The sequence below is a fragment of the Silene latifolia genome, chromosome 11, assembly GCF_048544455.1.
Source record: "Silene latifolia isolate original U9 population chromosome 11, ASM4854445v1, whole genome shotgun sequence".
NCBI classification, from domain to species: domain Eukaryota; kingdom Viridiplantae; phylum Streptophyta; class Magnoliopsida; order Caryophyllales; family Caryophyllaceae; genus Silene; species Silene latifolia.
This window is the reverse complement of record NC_133536.1, coordinates 204662833-204672547: the sequence shown is the minus strand read 5'-3', so window position 1 is coordinate 204672547 and position 9715 is coordinate 204662833. Positions and strand designations below refer to the sequence as shown.

The 9715-nt window shown below is 35.9% G+C and overlaps 1 long non-coding RNA gene across 1 annotated transcript; it reads left to right on the top strand.

Moving 5' to 3' along the window:
* Nucleotides 1-6140: 6140 nt before the first annotated feature.
* On the top strand, nucleotides 6141-8580 carry LOC141615370 (uncharacterized). The gene is made up of 3 exons (XR_012529821.1): nucleotides 6141-6258; nucleotides 6981-7067; nucleotides 8506-8580. It is a non-coding gene; the product is annotated as an uncharacterized LOC141615370 (long non-coding RNA).
* Nucleotides 8581-9715: the final 1135 nt, after the last annotated feature.

The following is a 9715-nucleotide window of genomic DNA, read 5'->3' as shown; positions in this document are numbered from 1 at the left end:
TTATTTTAAATTGATTCTGTTCCTCCGTTTGTCATCCGTTATCAATGATTTTCGTTCCATAGTGCTGCTCTCATCATTCCTTTCAATCCGTTGTAAGTAAAATTCATTTTCGTCATGTATTTTTACAAACCCATTTATATTTTCAGTTTTTTTTATTATAAGACGGTTGTATGTACTAAAATAGACGGTCTGGTAGAAGATTTGTTAGTCAGTTGTATAGTTGAGACGGTGTATACTGATATGTGGAGATGATTGAGACGGTGTATACTGACCTCTAGGGATCATTTGGGATGCTAGCTAGTAAGTGGTATATTTAAGACGGTGTATGCTGACATGTATGGATAGTTTTGGGATCTTGTTTAGTTGTGGTATTGTGCAGTAAATTAGGACTGTTTTTGAGTCCGCTTTGCAGGTACTTTGGGACATTTTTGGGACTGTTTTGACTCGGTTTAGGACTGGTTTAGGATGGATTGAACTCTGTTTTGGTACCAGTTTTGTGCAGCCTTCTGATTTTTTTGGGACAGTTGAAATGGAGGCCGTGTGGGCTGTTTTTGGCCTCGGTTTTAGGAGCCGTGACAGCTGAGAGTTGGGCTCGATTTTGGGACGGATAAAATGGTGCTTTATGGGACTGTTTCTAGGGCGTAAAAGTTGTGACAATTTTCTTGGTATGCCTGTCAAAAGGGAGGGTCATAATGGTTTATGAACATAAGACAAAAGAGCTAATGAATATGATTTACATGTTTTGATTTAAATTAATTTCCGTCTCATATTTTTATATAACGATAATTCGTTAATATCGTCCCTTCACATAATTATTTTAGGTGACTCATATGTGGTTGAAGATGAAGAGTAATTTTGGGTTTTAGAAGCTTTCTCAAGTTTATTGCTTGTCTCTTTGCTAGCTTAAGGTAACTATTCCGAGTTACTCGATTTAATTAATGTCACATTAGTAGTTAATGTGGTGTTTGTTGTTTGTTAAGTGTTTAGGTGATTGATAATGTGTTACTTTCGTTTTTGACATGATAGAAATTGGAAATGGCATGAGAATAATATTGTGATAAATTTTGTAATTTGGGCCAAAGTAGGCCAAGACTCGAGTGGGCAGTTGACCGAACGAGTTTGGTCAAACTAGGTTTAAACCAGTCAGCCTCGATTTGACCGATGACCCGTCGCGGGACTCGGGTCGAGGGTTTGTCTTTGAGGTAAGATTAGTTGTTATTGTAGGTTTTATGTTATGCCTTGATATTGGTAATTATCTTTTCACATGTTGGTTGTTGGATGAATTGGTTGCCTTATACTTGAGTCTTCTTGCCTTGTTGTCATTTTAGCTTGTTCTCATGAATTATGAGATTAACGGTCAACTGGAATTTGGATTATTATTGATATAGAGGATATTGTTGGATTGTATCTTTGTAAAATAGACATTTATATAGCCTTTCACATGATAGAATGTTAGCATTTAGGTTGGTAAGTAGGACTTTTTGCCCTCTTAAGGTTAAGTGGGTGTCTTACTTGACTTGTGTGGTGAGTCTTGTGTGGTGTGGGCTAAAGTATTCAAGCCGGGACTAGCTGTGACTAGGTCCTAGGTGAGTATTTCGGCCTTCATCATAGATAGGTCTTTATAGTCTCTGACGAGTATATGTTCACTGCTTGATAGCCTTTGTGTTCCTGACTAGTGGATTTATATCCAAGTTGGGGCATGACCTCAGGTACTTATTTTGATAGTATGGGGTCAACTTAAGTACTAGCCAACCCTTCGGTGGTGTCCTTAGGGTACTCACTTCACTTTGTTTTAAAAAAGTTGTGGGTCTTGGGTGCGGTGGTGTGTATCCGCATGTCTAGGTCTCAAGATTTTAGGCTAGGGTTGTGTTGTCTCTTGGCCATGTTTTCTTAATAGTAACCGCCGAGCCAAGATACCGGTTCGATTACCTTCCCTACCTCGTGGTATAGACTCGAGTTACAAAGTGACTATTGACGGGACTAAGAACTTATGCCTGTCTTTGATATATTGCCCTTTCTTGTTTGATGATTCTATGAATCATAGAAGGTGAGATGCAAGCCGGCTATGGTTGATAGAGTTTGGATTCCTGGATGTTATGTGATTCACATGATAGTGTAGTATGAGTCGGTCTAGTATTCACATGCTAGGACTATGTGGCGTTATATTGTTGTTGACATGATAAGCACGATTGCCTTAGCATCTATATGCTAAGGCAGTGTGTGATTCGTATTCATATTCTTATGTTTACATGTTATATTAATTATGACATTTCGTGGCTGGGAGAACTCGGAGTTACTCCCCACTGACTGTGGCTTTCGTATTTGTATAAAATGCGAATGACAGGTAGGTGATGCATATATGGGGTACATGGACGAGCTAGCGAGCAAAGTAACCTTGGGACCTAGATTGGCTTTATTTATGGTGACCCTTAAACCCTTTTTATGTCACATACATTTTAGGGACATATGTCTCCCTCTTTACATTTGGTTGTATAATTTGCTATTCGCGACTTTAGCGATGGTTAGGTTATGAAACTTCTAGTTAGACCTTGTATGTTTGACACCTTCCAATTTGGATATCTTTATAACAGGTTCAGGTTTTAAAAATTACAAGTTTTTACCCAAATGAACCTATTACAAACATATCCATGCAGTTTTATTCTAGAATTACGTGTTTACTTTTCCGCAATAAATGAGGGTGTGACAAGTTGGTATCAGAGCATATTTGCTCCCGACGCACGTTTGTGCACCCCAATATAAATAACTTGACCTTAAAATAATAAACTTGAGAGATGGGTAAGATGGGTAGATTTAGGATCTTATGTTGTAGTCTCTTTGTGTTTGCTCTTTGTTAGGTACTAACATGTTTGTTGATTGTTATTTAATAATTGTTGCGTTCTTGGATCTTTGACCGTGAGCTTATCTATAGCTAATGGAATTATTACCCTTATTATAAAAAAATTTTGAACTAAAGGTTTTGAAAATATTTTAATGTTTTTCACTGGTGTTAAAGCTTGTTATTGGAGACGTCTGATAATTAGTTTTATCATTTGTTGGTGTAAAAATGTATTTTTATGTCTTTGAATTGGAATATTGATGTTCTTGAGTGATCGCCAAGAGTATCTCCGTTCCATTGAAAGGACACTTATATTTTACGAAGATCAAGATTTAGTGCCGATTGCTGAGGATTGAAGATTTGTTCAACCTTTGAAGAATGCTTCTACTTCCTTGAAGATGTTTCTCGTTCTTTTTGTATCTCGCCTTATTCTTAATCTCTTTGTGCTTATCCTCCTTCTAAACTCCCTTCTGTTTTACTTTAAAAGCTACGCTTGTACTCCTAACTTGTCTTTTGTTCCTTGTTTATCCTCCCTTAACGCCATTTGATAGTACTCTTTCTTGTGAGGAATGTTGACCTTGGTTGGAAAATTCGACTTTTGAGGAGATTGTTTGTGTTTGACCCTTTCCTGGTTTTGAGAGGATTTGATGATGGAAAGACTTAGGTAATGTGATGAGACATACTTAGTGATTCTTATACCTATTGATCCTTGATAAAGTCAGTACGTTGGATTGGGGGATTTTGTGTGTCAAGTGTGAGTTGCATTGGTTACTAAGGTTATGGAACATGGCATTGTTGTTTATGTTTGGGATACTAGTGCTTAGTGCTTGACTTAAAATGGATGAAACTGAATGGTGGATTTGAGGATATAGGATTGACTAAGTAGTCGAGTTTGTGATTGGCTTCCATAATCACTTTGGATATGAGGGTTTGATAATGTATAAGTTACCATGGGAGAAATGGTAAATGTGGGATTATTAGTTGGCTTTAGTGAGTGATATTGATTACTACTTGAGGTATGGTATGAGAGTTCTTGAGTTGAGAGAGACTTAGTATTGAGAAGAATTTGTTAACCCTATAGTTTTATAGACCTTGAGGTCGTATTGAGTAACTGAGATGATGGGATGATGTTGTAGCTGAGTGTAGTTCCGCTTTTGGGAATCCTTAATAAGTAAAAGGGTAGAGAAACTTGAGATCCTATTGATTTTTCAAATTTTGGGATTGATATGATACTACCTTGTTTTGAAATGAGAGCCTTGTGGAATATTAGAGAAACCTTCTCTTGGAGTTTAGAGCTTGGTATTGGGATTCTTGATTGAAGGTTTACCTTTTTGAGGAATCCATAGTTGACACTAGTTGGATACGAATATAGCTTTGTTGGAAGCCTTGACCTTAGGCTTGTGAAAGTTGTTTCTGGATGTTTGAGGATTTGGAGCGATGAGATCACACTTATAATGGAGTACCTTGTTTCAGGGAATAGATTAGGATGAGGTAACATAAGCGATTGAGAAAACCCTTGGGAGTGATGTGGTTATGAGTTTTGTTGTTAGGAAGTTTTCGGAACCGTTTTGAGTGATGTTGTTGTTTGAGATAAGAGTGTCTGGCGTTTCCTTGTTGTCTAAATTCCCTCTCTCCTTGATCATAAGTGTTACCGTTCATACCTCATTTCCTCACTTCATCTTGCTCCTCCTTTAAGTTTGACACTCGTATCTTGTGAAACTCTATCTTTAACATCCTTGTAATTTTGACTTCAATTTTTACCCTATGAAAGTCATTATAGCTCTTTTGTTGGTTAAGTTTGAGCACTCTTAACATACTTTGTTTTTATGCTATCTAAGTTACTTTCCTTTTTGTACAACTTCTAAACTTTCAAGCTACCAGTTTCGATTCATTCTTAAAAGTGTATGTCACTTCTGCAAACCTAACCTATTTTTGAAGACTTGAAAATGAAAATTTGATTTAGTTCCCTAGTCCTTCCTTGAATATAAACTCATTTATCGTAATTTTAATTACTAGAACCGAAATTTCTTTAAATTTTATCCAATTTCTATTAACCTTGATCTATTTATGACTTCTTTGTCAAAGTCTAATATTATATTTCCGGAATTTAACTCCCCTTTTAGTTTAAAGGTGAAACCTTTATTTCTATTTTGGCTTTTTGCAAAAGAAAATTTGAGTAGATTACCTTTCTCTTATTTTGATTTTAACGTTGATCGGATGTTAGAACTAGTTATTGGAAACGTTTGATAACTTGTTCTACGCTTGTCGGCGAATAGTTTTTGTTTTAAATTTGTCTCTGACTTGGAAAGTTAGCGTTCTTGTGTGCACGACAAGAGCATTTCCGTTCCATGAATGAGACTTATATTTTTGAAAACTCTTCATTAATGTTTTTGAAGGTATTTTGATTTTGATTTATATAAATGATTTGCCTTTTTACCTTATCTTTGATTTGGAATGTGATGTTCTTGAATACGTAACGAGAACACTTCCGTTCCCTTGATGAGAATATGGTTCTTTTTTAAACTTTTATTTGAAACTTTTGAAAGAATTTTGATTCTTACGATAAATAACCTTTAAAATGTTTTGGTTACCGATTCCAAAGTTCCAGTTTTGTTTTATATAACCTTTCATTTCTACTTTCAAGTTTCGAGGACGAAACTTTTTAAAAGGTGGGGTGATTGTAACACCCCGTATTTTATTAAGATGGATAAAATTCTTTTAATTGCTATTTTGAATTTAATTACATCATTTAACGATTTATATATATATGCTTAGCTAATTAATTAATTTCATCATAATTCGATACGTTAATTTTAATAATCATTAATAAGTTTATTTAAAGTTAGTTCGAGTTTATTGAAATTAGTTCGAGTTTATTTATTTAATAATTTCCGTTTCTTTACGAGTCCTTATGAAAGTTGTTTTAAGTAAACCCGAGATGGATTTTGGGAACAAAACCGTCCAATTAGCTATTTTGAGCTTATTTCACTAAATTAGCAATTTTTATTAATATCCGTTAGTTTTGTTAAAATCGCTAATAATTCCGATTCAAGCTGATATTGTATTATTTACGTTAACTAGCTGAGTTTATTTTATTTTCACTCATTAAATTTATTTATTTTTGATTCCGTTTTATTACTGAAACTTTTACTCAAATCGGTTAAATTTAACTCGAAACGGTTTTAATAACGATCGAAGTTACTTAACGATGAAGAAACGTACGTATAATAAATAGCAGGCAGGCAGGCAGGCTGCTCCCTCATTTTCTCACGTATCATTCTTCTTCTCCCTTCTTTTTTTCTTCTTTTACGATTCTTTTTCAATTTTTTTTTATTTTAAATTGATTCTGTTCCTCCGTTTGTCATCCGTTATCAATGATTTTCGTTCCATAGTGCTGCTCTCATCATTCCTGTCAATCCGTTGTAAGTAAAATTCATTTTCGTCATGTATTTTTACAAACCCATTTATATTTTCAGTTTTTTTTATTATAAGACGGTTGTATGTACTAAAATAGACGGTCTGGTAGAAGATTTGTTAGTCAGTTGTATAGTTGAGACGGTGTATACTGATATGTGGAGATGATTGAGACGGTGTATACTAACCTCTAGGGATCATTTGGGATGCTAGCTAGTAAGTGGTATATTTAAGACGGTGTATGCTGACATGTATGGATAGTTTTGGGATCTTGTTTAGTTGTGGTATTGTGCGAAAATTAGAATTTTTTTGAGTCCGCTTTGCAAGTACTTTGGGACATTTTTGGGACTGTTTTGACTCGGTTTAGGACCGGTTTAGGATAGATTGAACTCTTTTTTTGGTACCGATTTTTGTGCGGCCTTGATCGCTTTTGGGACGATTGAAATGGAGGCCGTGTGGGCTGTTTTGGCCTCGGTTTTAGGAGCCGTGACAGCGAGTTGGGCTCGATTTTGGGACGGATAAAATGGTGCTTTATGGGACTGTTTCTAGGGCGTAAAAGTTGTGACAATTTTCTTGGTATGCTGTCAAAAGGGAGGGTCATAATGGTTTATGAACATAAGACAAAGAGCTAATGAATATGATTTACATGTTTTGATTTAAATTAATTTCCGTCTCATATTTTTATATAACGATAATTCGTTAATATCGTCCCTTCACATAATTATTTTAGGTGACTCATATGTGGTTGAAGATGAAGAGTAATTTTGGGTTTTAGAAGCTTTCTCAAGTTTATTGCTTGTCTCTTTGCTAGCTTAAGGTAACTATTCCGAGTTACTCGACGAATTAATGTCACATTAGTAGTTAATGTGGTGTTTGTTGTTTGTTAAGTGTTTAGGTGATTGATAATGTGTTACTTTCGTTTTTGACATGATAGAAATTGGAAATGGCATGAGAATAATATTGTGATAAATTTTGTAATTTGGGCCAAAGTAGGCCAAGACTCGAGTGGGCAGTTTGACCGAACGAGTTTGGTCAAACTAGGTTTAAACCAAATCGACCTCGATTTGACCGATGACCCGTCGCGGGACTCGGGTCGAGGGTTTGTCTTTGAGGTAAGATTAGTTGTTATTGTAGGTTTTATGTTATGCCTTGATATTGGTAATTATCTTTTCACATGTTGGTTGTTGGATGAATTGGTTGCCTTATACTTGAGTCTTCTTGCCTTGTTGTCATTTTAGCTTGTTCTCATGAATTATGAGATTAACGGTCAGCTGGAATTTGGATTATTATTGATATAGAGGATATTGTTGGATTGTATCTTTGTAAATAGACATTTATATAGCCTTTCACATGATAGAATGTTAGCATTTAGGTTGGTAAGTAGGACTTTTTGCCCTCTTAAGGTTAAGTGGGTGTCTTACTTGACTTGTGTGGTGAGTCTTGTGTGGTGTGGGCTAAAGTATTCAAGCTGGGACTAGCTGTGACTAGGTCCTAGGTGAGTATTTCGGCCTTCATCATAGATAGGTCTTTATAGTCTCTGACGAGTATATGTTCACTGCTTGATAGCCTTTGTGTTCCTGACTAGTGGATTTATATCCAAGTTGGGGCATGACCTCGGTACTTATTTTGATAGTATGGGGTCAGCTTAAGTACTAGCCAACCCTTCGGTGGTGTCCTTAGGGTACTCACTTCACTTTGTTTTAAAAAAAGTTGTGGGTCTTGGGTGCGGTGGTGTGTATCCGCATGTCTAGGTCTGCGCAGATTTTAGGCTAGGGTTGTGTTGTCTCTTGGCCATGTTTTCTTAATAGTAACCGCTGAGCCAAGATACCGGTTCGATTACCTTCCCTACCTCATGGTATAGACTCGAGTTACAAAGTGACTATTGACGGGACTAAGAACTTATGCCTGTCTTTGATATATTGTCCTTTCTTGTTTGATGATTCTATGAATCATAGAAGGTGAGATGCAAGCCGGCTATGGTTGATAGAGTTTGGATTCCTGGATGTTATGTGATTCACATGATAGTGTAGTATGAGTCGGTCTAGTATTCACATGCTAGGACTATGTGGCGTTATATTGTTGTTGACATGATAAGCACGATTGCCTTAGCATCTATATGCTAAGGCAGTGTGTGATTCGTATTCATATTCTTATGTTTACATGTTATATTAATTATGACATTTCGTGGCTGGGAGAACTCGGAGTTACTCCCCACTGACTGTGGCTTTCGTATTTGTATAAAATGTGAATGACAGGTAGGTGATGCATATATGGGGTACATGGACGAGCTAGCGAGCAAAGTAACCTTGGGACCTAGATTGGCTTTATTTATGGTGACCCTTAAACCCTTTTTATGTCACATACATTTTAGGGACATATGTCTCCCTCTTTACATTTGGTTGTATAATTTGTTATTCGCGACTTTAGCGATGGTTAGGTTATGAAACTTCTAGTTAGACCTTGTATGTTTGACACCTTCCAATTTGGATATCTTTATAACAGGTTCAGGTTTTAAAAATTACAGGTTTTTACCCAAATGAACCTATTACAAACATATCCATGCAGTTTTATTCTAGAATTACGTGTTTACTTTTCCGCAATAAATGAGGGTGTGACAGGTTGGGTTGGAAGTTCGGGGACGAAGTTCTTTTTAAGGAGGAAAGACTGCAATACTCCGTATTTTAGTGGGAGTACTCGGTCGAATACTTGGTTGGTACTCGGCCGAGTGTGTGTTACTCGGCCGAGTGCACTTGACCGAGTAATTCGGTTCAGCAAGTTGACGGTTTCTTTTATGTTTTGACCAAGGATATCGTTATAATGCTTATATCATTTCTAGTTCATTTTAACATCTCTAAAAACCATTTTCTAAACCTAGAGAGAGGGAGAGGAAGAAGAGTGTCGAGCTTTTCATTGGATTGGAGATTTCTCATCTTTTTTTCAACCTAATTCGATTTCCCTGTTTGTAAGTCGATTTCATTACATTGTGTATACTGTTTTAAATCTTCATCTTCAAAAAGTTTGAAAAGAGAGTCCTATTTATTTGATGTCTAGTTTATGCATATCAAATCACGTAGTCAAATTCTTTATGGTTTGTCCTAGGTGATTTATTTATGAACATGTCGCTGAAAAGTCCGCGAATCTGATTTGGTTGTGGAAAATGATTTTAAACCCTAATTTATATATCGATTCAGTTATGGGGCTTTTTAATACATCATCTTTGTATAGTTTAGATGACAATAGGATTTGGAATTACTGAAAAATAATGTCTTAAACTCGTTTTATGAATCAATACTTTTTATGCGACGGTTTCTGTCAGTTTTTGGAAATCAGTCTGAAAATCCTTTATAAGTTTGGAACTTGAGAAAAATACGTTAGATATTATTTGTATCTAAGACTCATGGGGTTCCAATACAATTGGCCTTGCATCAATTAGAGTTTTATGGAATTAGTTATGCATTTTATACC